Consider the following 9,186-nt stretch of genomic DNA (forward strand, 5'->3'; position numbering starts at 1 on the left):
AACTGGCAAAACATTGAGAGCGTTGAAAATACTTCGGTCCGGACGATGCTCACGTGCAGCGCGATTCACGGACAGAACCGCCAGCATAAGCTCACGTGTCTAACTTTTTCAGCTACCTCCGATCACGCGTCCGCTCCTCCCGCTCCGTCAAAACGGGTCTCCGCTTATTTTCTCACTCATAGTTAACTCAACAAACCCCTGCTCAGTTTCATCGGGGTTAATCACTCTTGTTTCGCGTGATATCTTTATAAAACGCGCTCAAGCGTCCTCTCTTTCACACCTGTCCAGCGAGAGCCCGAAATCTACCTCCCGCACTCTCACTCACGTCCTCTCTCTCTCGATCACGTGCATCCGTTGCCATACCGACAGCCAATCACTATTGACTATACAGCATTAATACTCAAATGACCAATGAAATGTAACAAAAAGTCTTACATTGTTAAACTTTTGATAATACTATTTAACCAAGTAATAAACTTTAACTTTTCATCACTGTCATGACATAAAATCACAAATAGTAATCCCCTTTTAATAATGTAAAATGAATTTAATATTTCCTTCTTTAGAAATCAGGGTTTTCTATGATTTACTTAAAGTAAACAACATTTACTTGTTTAACAGTCATGTATTCAAGTTTAATAAGAGATTAATCATAACCTCTATTTTTTAGAACATTAGAACACCCAAGTTTACCACTGGGCTACATCCTCCCCCTTCTAGACAGTTTTGATGTCCTCATCAAATAAACCTTAGAGGACTCTAATAGTTTTAATGTCAAGGGTAGAGACCAAATTGGAACAAGTGAAGCACAACGCCATGGGGTGGCACCAGAAAGTTTGACATAGACTGCTTCTGGAGTCTCCGTAGAGTCCACTTCCCACCAATACTCCATGGCTTAGTACGGTCACAGGGTAATCACAGGGCTTGCCAAGTTCATCGTAACTCAGCTTGACCACTGGACGGATGACTCTTTTGGAACGCTCAACTTTTTCACTCTCCGCTTGAATGTCCATATCGGCATTGACATCTGCCTCCTCTTCTATAACATCCACTTCTAGATCAGCATGAAGAGGTAAGTTTGAAAGATCATTTGCCTCTGGCTCTATCTCTGTAGTGCATTGAACTTGTCTTTCAGGTTCTGTGACGAAGGACTCGGGCTGCTTAGTGGACAATTCTGGACATGTCAGCAACTTATCCCATTCCAACTCAACTGGTCTTGGCAAATATACTTCGCTGTACTCCAACTCGGAGTACACGTCTTCATCATGATTGTTTGTCTGGACTGGTTCTGTTGTATTTTGCTGAAATGCTCTGGTCCTAGGTCTTTGTAGTGGCCCAACTTCCCTTTCGTCAACAGGGAGTCTCACCAGGTAACCAATGGGTAACAGATGATTACGATGAATAGTTTTTTCTGCTCCCATGCCTCTCTCTGGCTTAATCTTGTAAACAGGTAAGTTTGGTAGCTTCTCCACCACAACATATGGTGAGGATCGCCACTTGCATTTCAATTTGTGCTTGCCTTTGACCCCAAAGTTTCTGAGTAGCACCCTGTCGCCTTTGTCAAGGACTTGTTCTTTGACGTGCTTGTCGTGTGCTGCTTTGTTTCTTTGGTGGTTCTTGTCTGACGATTCTGTTGCAAGACTGTATGCTCTTTGGAGATCTTGCTTGAGCTTAGCAACATACTGTGGGTAGGACTTTGTCTTTTGGTTATCCTCGGTCACACCAAAACGGATGTCTACCGGTAAGCGAGCTTCTCTGCCAAACATTAGCAGGTAGGGCGAATACCCAGTTGCATCGTTTTGTGAACAGTTATAGGCGTGGACTAACTGGCTGATCTTTTGACTCCATTTCTGTTTTTGCTTCAGATCAAGTGTGCCAAGCATTGACAATAGTGTCCGATTAAATCTTTCGGGCTGCGGATCTCCCTGGGGGTGGTAAGGCGATGTTCTTGACTTGCGTATTCCCAGCATCATCAGAAGGTCTTGGATCAGTTTGCTTTCAAAATCACGGCCTTGATCTGAATGTATGCGGGCAGGGAGTCCGTAGTGTACAAAGTAGCGCTCACACAGTATCTTGGCCACGGTGACCACCTTCTGGTCTTTGGCCGGAAAAGCTTGGGCGTATCGAGTAAAGTGGTCTGTCACTACAAGAATGTTGGCGAAACCTTGGGAGTCTGGCTCAAGTGACAGAAAATCAATACAAACTAGGTCTAGAGGGCCTTGGCTGGTGATTTGTTTTAAGGGAGCAGCTCTCTGAGGAAGCGCTTTACGAGTGATGCATCTGCCACAGTTTTTGATGTACTGCTCAACCTCAACTCCCATTTTCGACCAATAGAATCGTTGTCTGATAAGTTCAATAGTCTTGTCCATGCCCAAGTGACCAGACTCATCATGCAAAGATCTCAGGACCATCGAAACATACTCTCTGGGCAGTACCAGCTGCTTTACCACATTTCCATGTTTCTCCACCCTTCGATAGAGCAGATTGTTTTGAATGAACAGCTTGCTTGCTTCTTTGTTCAACAGGGCAGCATTTGGATTGTCAAAGCTGGTGACTGAGGGACCACCCCGAAGTGACTGTTTGACTGGAGCAATAGTAGAGTCAACATCTTGAGCATTGACCAGGTCTTTGTGGCTGAGCTGACTCAAAGAACCGAGATCCAATCTGACTGGGAAGGCGAAACACTCTGGTATACCATCAGGCGACACTCCGAGTGACTCAGCAATAGTTGTAGACTCCTTTAGCATTTCACAGCACTTGATCTGTTTACACAGAGCTTGGACACTTTCAGTCGGTACGCTTTGCCAGCCATCCTCTGTGGTTGGAAGAGGGTTTCGGGACAAGGCATCGGCGTCGATATTGCTGCTACCAGGCCTGTACTGCAGAGTGAAATGATATGTGGCAAGTGCTGAGAGCCAGCGGTGACCAGTCGCATTGAGTTTTGCAGTTGTGAGAATATACGTTAGGGGGTTGTTGTCAGTTCTCACTGTAAACTGTGCTCCATATAAGTAGTCGTGGAACTTGTCTACCACTGCCCACTTAAGTGCCAAAAACTCGAGCTGGTGCACCGGGTAGTTCTTTTCAGATGCACTGAGCTTGCGGCTGGCGAAAGCCACCGGTCTTAAGCCCTCGGGGTACTCTTGGTTGAGGACAGCGCCGAGCCCATGAAAACTGGCATCAATGTGAAGTATGTAAGGCTTGGTGGGGTCAGAAAATGCCAACACTGGTGCGTTTGTGAGACAGTGAATGATCTTTTGGAATGCCTCAGAACATGACTGATCCCACCGGTCACCGAAAGGCTCATTGACTTTGTAGTAGCTTTTGTCTGATGAAGAGGCAGACTTTCGATTCTTTTGGGTAGGAGGATATCCTTTGCACAGCTCTGTAAGGGGTCGGACAATGATGGAGTAGTTCTTTATAAATCTGCGGTAGTAGCCGCAAAACCCCAAGAATGACTGCAGAGACGGAAGGTTGGTTGGCTGCTTCCACCGCGTCACTGCTTCAACTTTGTCTGGGTCTGTGGCGATGCCGTTCTCGGAGACTATGTGCCCGACATAGGTGACTTGTGAGCGACAGAACTGGCACTTGTCGAGGGACAACTTGAGTCCGGCTTCTTCAAGGCGAGCGATGACTTTGAGGAGTCTTTGCTCATGCTCTTCCAAAGTCTTACCAAAAACAATGAGGTCATCTAGGTAGACGATGACTTCAAGCATGTGCATGTCGCCGACTGCCTTTTCCATGAGCCGTTGAAAGGTCGCAGGGGCCCCTGTGATCCCCTGAGGCATCCGCTCAAATTGGAAAAATCCCAATGGACAGATAAAAGCGGTCTTTTCTTTGTCCTCCTCTGCCATTGGGATTTGGTAATATCCACTGCGCAAATCCAACACTGAAAACCACTTACTGCCGGACAAGCAATCGAGGGCGTCATCGATACGTGGTACAGTGTACTGATCTGGGGTAGTTCTCCGGTTCAGGGTGCGGTAGTCGATGCACATACGAAGTTGACCATTCTTTTTACGTGCAAGGACAATCGGGGAAGCGTATGGACTTCTTGATTCTTTTATAATCCCCGCCGCCAACAGACCTTGCAGATGACGGCGTAGGTCATCCAAATCAGCAGGGGCAATACGTCGCGATCTCTCCCTGAAGGGAGTGTTGTCATTCAGGCGGATGTGATGTTCTACCCCTTTAGCCAAACCGACATCCCATTATTCAATAGAGAACACCTGAGGGTGTTTAGCCAGCTTCTGACTCAGCCTCTCTTTCCACTCTTTGTCGATGGGTGACTCACTGAAGTCAAACAAAGAAGGATCCATGGTCGGAACAGATTCGACTTTAGGGTTGGGTGCATCTGTCACCATGTCAACGACATGAAGGTGAGCGATCACGGTGCCCATTGGAATGGCAGTTTGCTTAAGAGACTCATTACGCAAAAGCACCAGGAAGTTGTTTGTATCTAGCATCTTGGAGAACAACACAGTTGGCTGGACAAGTACACTTGGAGGAAGAGCAGGTGAGTGGGCTCGTTCAATAATGAGTATACTGTCTCCAATATCTTGTTTTTCTTTAACTTTGCAACTAGCAACATATTCGGTGCCAGGAGGAATGCTGAGAGGACCAGGCCCAGACCACTTAACTTCAGCCACAGGCAAGTCTTTGTTGCATTTAATGGTCATCCCTGCATGAACGGGTGAATGGTTTTTCTCTTGAACTTGGATTTTGTCTGAGTGGACGTTCTCCAGTTCTCTTTTCTCTGCTCTGGACTTGAAAGGCTGAACCCCTTTGACGTTTGTGCCAATCAGGACAGGTATAGTCTCGGAGCACCGTGGATCAGGGCACACCAGAGCCAGGATAGGAACAGACTTGACTTTGTTGGACTTAGATTTTTGTGGCAGCTCCAACTCTACCTGGATGTAACCTTTGTATGGGTAACTGCTCTCGGACTCACTTAGACCCCATATGGCTAGACCGGTCACAGAGTTTAACTGGATGTGTGACAGATGTTTGGCATACCAACTGTCGAAGATGATGGTAACTTGAGATCCACTGTCCATAAGCGCGGTGCAGGGGTTGCCATTGATCCTGACCTGAGCAGTGGAGGGTGGTCCCACGAGTCCCTCGGGCAAACTGTTGGTCTGTACATATACCGCGCTTCTCTTGACACTTGCATTTGTGGTCTGGGTTCTTGCTTCGTTATCAGATTTGCGGTTCTGCTTGGACTTTCTTTGAGCTTGCAGCAGTTTCTGAATAACTTTGGGATAGTTATCGGGAGAAGCACACTTGTTGGCGTAATGCCCGTCTTCTCCGCAGCGATAGCAGAAAAAATCACTTGGATCTCGGACTGTCAAAGGTCTTTGCGGCCAGGGTCTTGACTGGGTCTCTTGTAGGCAGGGCTCAGTAGCAGGACTACACTTTGGCTTGACTGACATGACAGAGATTTGTTTTTGCAGCTTAACAACCTCTTTCTTTAAAGCCTGCACGTTCTTGTCTTCTGCGTTCTCTGCCGCCACATTGACTGGAAGCAGTGTGCTCGTCGAAAGGTGCCTTGACATGGCGCTGGAAGTAGAGAGTTCACTTACTTGTGCTCTGAGTTGGCGTATTTCGGCTTTCAAATCGTTTAACTCTGTGTCGGAAGTAACAGTAGCGCTCTTGGCGTAGACTGCTTTGGGTGGATGGAGTCTGCGACGTGCAGCTTCATGCTCCTCCTCCAGGCGTATCTCATTCATCAGCTCGAGAAAGGTGGGAGGACTGTCTCTGCGGTATCTTAATCCAAGGTTTAGTATCATAATGTCAGATTTGGTGGCCCCTTTAATGAGCTGGTCAAGACGTGCTTTGTCTGCCGCAGATGACTGAAGTCCACCCTTTTGGACAACTTTATTTAAAACTCTCTCAAGGCGTCTCAGGAACTCAGAAAGTTTCTCATTATGGTGTTGGCACAACATTCTGAAGGCAAAGTAAAGTTCTTCCCCGCTCTCAGGGTTGCCAAATGTGGTCTCGAGAATATCAATGTAGTCCATTGAGGTTGCAGATGGGTTGTTGAAACGGACAGCTTGGAGGATTTCGAGTGCAGGACCCTTTACACTTTCCATTATTCTCATTTTCTTTTCTGGTTCAGGGCGCTCGCATTCTTCATTCATAAGTCTGGCTTGTTCAACCCAATTTTCCAACTGTTCTTCTCCCTGTGGTGTGGGCATGACCCCTGAGAAAGTGCGCAATCTTCTGTAAAGATTGTTACCTTGTGTGGGCTTGCTTGTCATTTGTAAGACATCAACAACTGCACGAATGATAGCTTCAGGAGTGGACCCTTGCAGTGGAGAGAAAACACTGGAATCTGGCAGCGGCACATTTTGACCATCACAGGTGGGCGGAGCTTGGGGTTCCTCATCCTGCTTAGAAGGTCCAAATATTCTCCATGTCGTAGTAAACCCCTCAGGCACAACATCAAGAGGAATGGCGTCTGCATTCACTTTCTCCCTGCACTCACATAACACAGTTAAACTTTGAGACTGTGAATCATACATTCTTCCTCTCACCTTGACTCTCCCGAGTGCTTTGATAGTCTGCAGTGTGTCTTCAATGAAACCAACTTCAGTTTCTGGGGGTACATCTTTAACCAGCAATGCTTTCACAGGGTCCATGCCTTCTCCAATACACCAATTCTTCAACTGAGCCATCCCCACGGGTTATGCGCTTACAGTGATCACTTGTCAAAACTAAATTTGGTAGGTATTAGTTGTATTTTAACACAAATAAAGCTTGATTTGTGTTTTCTTGTCTTAAATGCTTAGTAAAACTCTACTTTTGTGGTTTTAAAATTTTCACAATAGGTCCCCTTTAATATGGTTTTACATGTAGTTTAACAGCTAACCAGCTTTTTGGTTGTAAACTATATTTTTAAACAAACTATTTCAATCTCTGGGTCAAACTGGAGTAAGATCTGATATAAAATTACTTTTGAACTAAATAAATCCCAGCGGTGCCTCCATTTTATTTATGTAGCACCCGTACTGCCACTCTGCTAATTACTTGCATGAAAATGGCGGGTGCTTGGGTTCGTTATAGCTCAGGTGGATACCAAGAAGGTGCACCTAATAAGTTTTTAACAAGTTGTAAAACCTTTTGACCACAAAATATTTAAAAATAATGAGACCCAGAGATAGTTTTAGTTTAACAAAAATATAGGGTTAGCCCTGATTTATTTAAACCACAAAATTGAGTAAATAGAATATAAAACTTTTCACCAAAACAAAATATCAACAAATATACAAAATAAATAACCAAAAAATTCCCCAAATACTTAAACAATAGCCTCGTTCAAATTATCTAGAAACCTCAATAGTTTCAATCACACGTTGTACACTCAAATGAATGTTATAAAAATTCTCATCCCTTATCTCTTTCTCAACAATTGAAAATACACAGAACTTTACAATAAACAATACAACGTCGCCACGTGCACTGAAACAACTCTTAGCACGTGCAATGGCGGTGGGCCCACTCACACATACACACACTCACGTTTCAGTTACTCACTGTACTGCTTAGAACGAAGAAAAACACGTTGCAGGCCTGTATTATTCTTGCAAAAACATTGAGTTCGCTGAACAAACTGGCAAAACATTGAGAGCGTTGAAAATACTTCGGTCCGGACGATGCTCACGTGCAGCGCGATTCACGGACAGAACCGCCAGCATAAGCTCACGTGTCTAACTTTTTCAGCTACCTCCGATCACGCGTCCGCTCCTCCCGCTCCGTCAAAACGGGTCTCCGCTTATTTTCTCACTCATAGTTAACTCAACAAACCCCTGCTCAGTTTCATCGGGGTTACTCACTCTTGTTTCGCGTGATATCTTTATAAAACGCGCTCAAGCGTCCTCTCTTTCACACCTGTCCAGCGAGAGCCCGAAATCTACCTCCCGCACTCTCACTCACGTCCTCTCTCTCTCGATCACGTGCATCCGTTGCCATACCGACAGCCAATCACTATTGACTATACAGCATTAATACTCAAATGACCAATGAAATGTAACAAAAAGTCATTGTTAAACTTTTGATAATACTATTTAACCAAGTAATAAACTTTAACTTTTCATCACTGTCATGACATAAAATCACAAATAGTAATCCCCTTTTAATAATGTAAAATGAATTTAATATTTCCTTCTTTAGAAATCAGGGTTTTCTATGATTTACTTAAAGTAAACAACATTTACTTGTTTAACAGTCATGTATTCAAGTTTAATAAGAGATTAATCATAACCTCTATTTTTTAGAACATTAGAACACCCAAGTTTACCACTGGGCTACATCCTCCCCCTTCTAGACAGTTTTGATGTCCTCATCAAATAAACCTTAGAGGACTCTAATAGTTTTAATGTCAAGGGTAGAGACCAAATTGGAACAAGTGAAGCACAACGCCATGGGGTGGCACCAGAAAGTTTGACATAGACTGCTTCTGGAGTCTCCGTAGAGTCCACTTCCCACCAATACTCCATGGCTTAGTACGGTCACAGGGTAATCACAGGGCTTGCCAAGTTCATCGTAACTCAGCTTGACCACTGGACGGATGACTCTTTTGGAACGCTCAACTTTTTCACTCTCCGCTTGAATGTCCATATCGGCATTGACATCTGCCTCCTCTTCTATAACATCCACTTCTAGATCAGCATGAAGAGGTAAGTTTGAAAGATCATTTGCCTCTGGCTCTATCTCTGTAGTGCATTGAACTTGTCTTTCAGGTTCTGTGACGAAGGACTGGGGCTGCTTAGTGGACAATTCTGGACATGTCAGCAACTTATCCCATTCCAACTCAACTGGTCTTGGCAAATATACTTCGCTGTACTCCAACTCGGAGTACACGTCTTCATCATGATTGTTTGTCTGGACTGGTTCTGTTGTATTTTGCTGAAATGCTCTGGTCCTAGGTCTTTGTAGTGGCCCAACTTCCCTTTCGTCAACAGGGAGTCTCACCAGGTAACCAATGGGTAACAGATGATTACGATGAATAGTTTTTTCTGCTCCCATGCCTCTCTCTGGCTTAATCTTGTAAACAGGTAAGTTTGGTAGCTTCTCCACCACAACATATGGTGAGGATCGCCACTTGCATTTCAATTTGTGCTTGCCTTTGACCCCAAAGTTTCTGAGTAGCACCCTGTCGCCTTTGTCAAGGACTTGTTCTTTGACGTG

Source organism: Misgurnus anguillicaudatus, chromosome 18 (genome assembly GCF_027580225.2).
Source record: "Misgurnus anguillicaudatus chromosome 18, ASM2758022v2, whole genome shotgun sequence".
NCBI lineage: Eukaryota > Metazoa > Chordata > Actinopteri > Cypriniformes > Cobitidae > Misgurnus > Misgurnus anguillicaudatus.